The following is a 3,977-nucleotide window of genomic DNA, read 5'->3' as shown; positions in this document are numbered from 1 at the left end:
TGGATGCGGCAACTTAAATGAAATTAATTTTGTCATGATAAACTATCTCAACCATCCCAGTCTGCAAAGCATAACAAATTATATTTCTGTGATAGAAATATAGCCATAAAAATATAAGAAAAATTCTCTGTTCTGAAAAATAGGGTTGCTACACTGATATTGGCATGTACATACATGAGCTCTCCTGCTAGAAATGTGCTTCCTTAGCATTTCATGGCCGTGTGCACAGAGCGATCTTTCGTAGCCCTCAGTGCCCTCAGCAGCCAAGCGTCTGCAGAGGTCAGCCATGCGTGTCTTGTTTTACCTTTGATATTTGAGCAGAATTTCACTCTGTGCTGGTTAATGTAATAAAATACGAGGTTCCTGTCCTGCTTGACTTCTTGTATCTGTTTTATAAAATTTCCTGCTATTCTGGAAAGCAAAGGCATATCTTCTTTTTCAATTTTGTTAAAAAAATATGAACTGCGGTTTGCCTTCATTCTCTTTGTGAAGGTCAAATTTAAGATATGGTAGAACATTATGTCCTAAGTTTCTCCTGTAATCTTCTATGACCCAAAACAATAAAATCAGTTTAGCACCTTAACCAAAATTGTTTTGCATCACCAGAGAACTCATTATTACTTGATATATAGAAATCAATGTTAGACCAGGCCTAGTGACACATGCCTGTAATCCCAGCAGTGGGGAGGCTGACAACAGGAGGATCACCATGAGTCTGAGCTGTGTAGTGAGACCATGTACCAAATAAATAACAACGAAAAAAAGAGGGCCGACCTGAGTTATCCCTTGGCGCCGCCCAGCCGTGATGGAGGCTCAGGCGGAGGCAGCTGCAGACTCTGGAGGGGCCCGTGCCCGGGAGGCGCGCGGCGAGGACCGCCTGTCGCTGCTGCTGAGGCTGAGAGCAGAGACAAAACAACAACTCTTAGAATATAAATTGATGATTGATGCAAATGAAGAAAAAACTCTAGAACAGATCATACAAGAACAACAAATGGAAGCTAAAGTTGAAGACCTGGAAAATGAAATTGAAGAGGTTTTTTTTTTTAATTTTTTTTTAAGTGTACTCATGGCTACTATGAAAGAAGTATTGAAGCTAAATAAAGCAATAATGAGATTACAGAAGGAATCTTGGGAATTAGAAGAAAAACTACTCGATGTGAGGAAGAAGAGATTACAACTAAGACACGCTTCAGAAAATAAACTTTTAGAAATACAAGCTGAGAAGAAAAAACGGAAGGAGGAGTTGGACAGTATGGAAAATTCGGACAAAATAAAGACCATGCAGTGAAGCCTACAGACGGAGATGGACATTACTACTGTTAATGTTCAGCATGTATTCTCGAACCTCATTTTAGGGAGTAAAGTCAACTGGGCAGCGGATCCAGCCCTCAAGGAAACTGCTCTGCAGCTGGAGAAGGATCTCACCACAATGCAGTCAGAAAGCGGGTGAAAGCTGTCCGTGGAAGGTGTGGTGGCCTGGGCCTGTGACCCCCGCGCTCCCAGACGCTGACCAGGAAGATCACTACCAGTCCAGAGCCAGCAAAGAATTGTATTTCAGCATTTTTTGGTTTTTGTCTTTGATGTGTCGTTTAAAAAGTAAGTGTCAAGTGAAATGAATTTCCACTGTTTTTGCAACGATCCTAATGCTGTATGTAATTTTTTTTTTAGCCTGACTTGACACTATAGCATTGAATGAGCCATTTTCTATCATGGTAAGTGACTGAATGCTCTAAAAGCAAGGAGATTATAGACATACCAGGAAGACATCTGATGCACGTTGTGATGAATATGGACCTTTTTTTGACAATGTTGGTGGTCCCAGCTTTTGTTTTTAATACTTGTGTGCATTTGTGTGTTTGTCAGTCAAAATACATAACAGTATTCACAGTGTTAAAAAAAAAAAAAAAAAGAAATCAATACGTTATATAAAATGAAGAGGGGCCTGCGCTGCAGGAGGTGGAGCGGCGGGAAAGCGGCCGCGGCAAAGTCCGGGAGGGCCTGGCTGCGGGGGAATGAAGCCTCTGCCTTCGCGGGCGCACGCCTTTAAATACGGGCGCGGGCCCGGGACTCGGCTCGGCGCTCCTTTGGCGGCAGGAGGGAGGCGTGTGCGGTGCAGAGCAAGGAGTGGTGCAAACGTTCGGGAGCGGAGCGGCAGCTGCGCGGGGCGTGGATGCGGCCGTGGCCGTGGCCTGCAGTCGTGTTTGAAATTAAGAAGATCTGTTGCATCGGTGCGGGCTACGTGGGGGGACCCACCTGCAGTGTCATTGCTCAGATGTGCCCGGAAATCAAGGTGACGGTTGTCGATGTCAATGAGTTAAGAATCAATGCGTGGAATTCTCCTACCCTTCCTATTTATGAGCCAGGACTAAAAGAAGTAGTAGAATCCTGTCGAGGAAAAAATCTGTTTTTTTCTACCAATATTGATGATGCCATCAAAGAAGCGGACCTGGTAAGTATTTCTGTGAACACACCGACCAAGACCTACGGCGTGGGCAAAGGCCGGGCCGCTGAGCTCAAGCATATCGAAGCGTGCGCCAGACGCATCGTAAAGAACTCCAACGGGTACAAAATCGTGACTGAGAAGAGCACCGTTCCGGTGCGGGCGGCAGAAAGTATTCGTCGTATATTCGATGCGAACACAAAACCCGACTTGAATTTGCAGGTGCTGTCCAACCCCGAGTTCCTGGCCGAGGGAACGGCCATCAAGGTCCCGGAGAGCCGGGCCGCGTGCTCATCGGGGCGGCGAGACCCCGGAGGGCCAGCAGGCGGCGCGCCCGGGGCGCCGTGCACGAGCACTGGGGGCCCAGGGCGAAGGTCCTCACCACCAATACCTGGTCGTCGGAGCTCTCCACACGGGCAGCAAATGCTTTTCTCGCCCAGAGAATCAGCAGTATTAACTCCATAAGCGCCCTGTGTGAAGCGACCCGAGCGGATGTGGAAGAGGTAGCAACAGCCGTTGGAACGGATCGGGGAATCGGAAATAAGTTCCTGAAAGCCAGGCTTGGTGTTGGTGGGAGCTGCTTCCAAAAAGATGTTCTGAATTTGGTTTATCTCTGTGAGGCTCTGAATTTGCCTGAAGTAGCTCGTTACTGGCAGCAGGTCATAGACATGAATGACTATCAGAGGAGGAGGTTTGCGTCCCGGATCATTGATGGCCTGTTCAACAGGGTCGCTGACAAGAAGATTGCTATTCTGGGCTTTGCATTCAAAAAGGACACAGGCGACACCAGAGAATCCTCCAGTATCTACATTAGCAAATATCTGATGGATGAAGGTGCACACCTCCATATATATGACCCTAAAGTGCCCAGGGAACAAATAGTGGTGGATCTTTCCCATCCAGGGGTTTCACAGGATGACCAAGTGTCCCGACTTGTGACCATCTCCAAGGATCCCTACGGGGCATGTGATGGGGCCCATGCTGTTGTCATTTGCACCGAGTGGGACATGTTTAAGGAGCTGGACTACGAACGCATTCATAAAAAGATGCTCAAGCCAGCCTTCATCTTCGACGGGCGCCACGTCCTGGACGGGCTGCATAGTGAGCTGCAGACCATTGGCTTCCAGATTGAGACCATTGGCAAAAAGGTATCTTCAAAGAGAATTCCATATGCTGCTTCTGGTGAGATTCCGAAGTTCAGCCTTCAGGACCCACCGAACAAGAAGCCCAAAGTGTAGACGGCGCAGCTTTTATTTATGACTTCTTTGCTACTTCAGGATAGCAGATGTCCGATATGAGATTGCTAAATGAACCAAGTTGTTTTTAAGGAAACAAAATTATTTTTTAATCAAGTTTAAACTAGCTATATGGCTATTAGCATATCTGATAATTATGAATCTAGAATTTTTTACATATTTTATATAATTAGCTCAGTTATCAGATGGATAGAAATTAATCATGTTGGTTTGAATCATGTCAATTTTTGTAAAATAAAAATGAAACTTAAAAACACTTTTTACTTTACAAGTCTCCACAG

General features: G+C 45.8%; 2 pseudogenes; both read left to right on the top strand.

Annotated features, from left to right (window-relative positions):
• Nucleotides 1–805: 805 nt before the first annotated feature.
• On the top strand, nt 806–1,450 carry LOC101562792 (annotated as a pseudogene).
• A 628-nt stretch (nt 1,451–2,078) lies between these two features.
• LOC101562391 lies at nt 2,079–3,742 on the top strand (annotated as a pseudogene).
• The last annotated feature ends 235 nt before the right edge of the window (nt 3,743–3,977 follow it).

This window comes from Octodon degus, unplaced genomic scaffold (genome assembly GCF_000260255.1).
Source record: "Octodon degus isolate 3935 unplaced genomic scaffold, OctDeg1.0 scaffold00143, whole genome shotgun sequence".
Taxonomy (NCBI): Eukaryota; Metazoa; Chordata; class Mammalia; order Rodentia; family Octodontidae; genus Octodon; species Octodon degus.
Note: the sequence above shows the minus strand (reverse complement) of the source record. Positions and strands in the feature narration are given on the sequence as shown.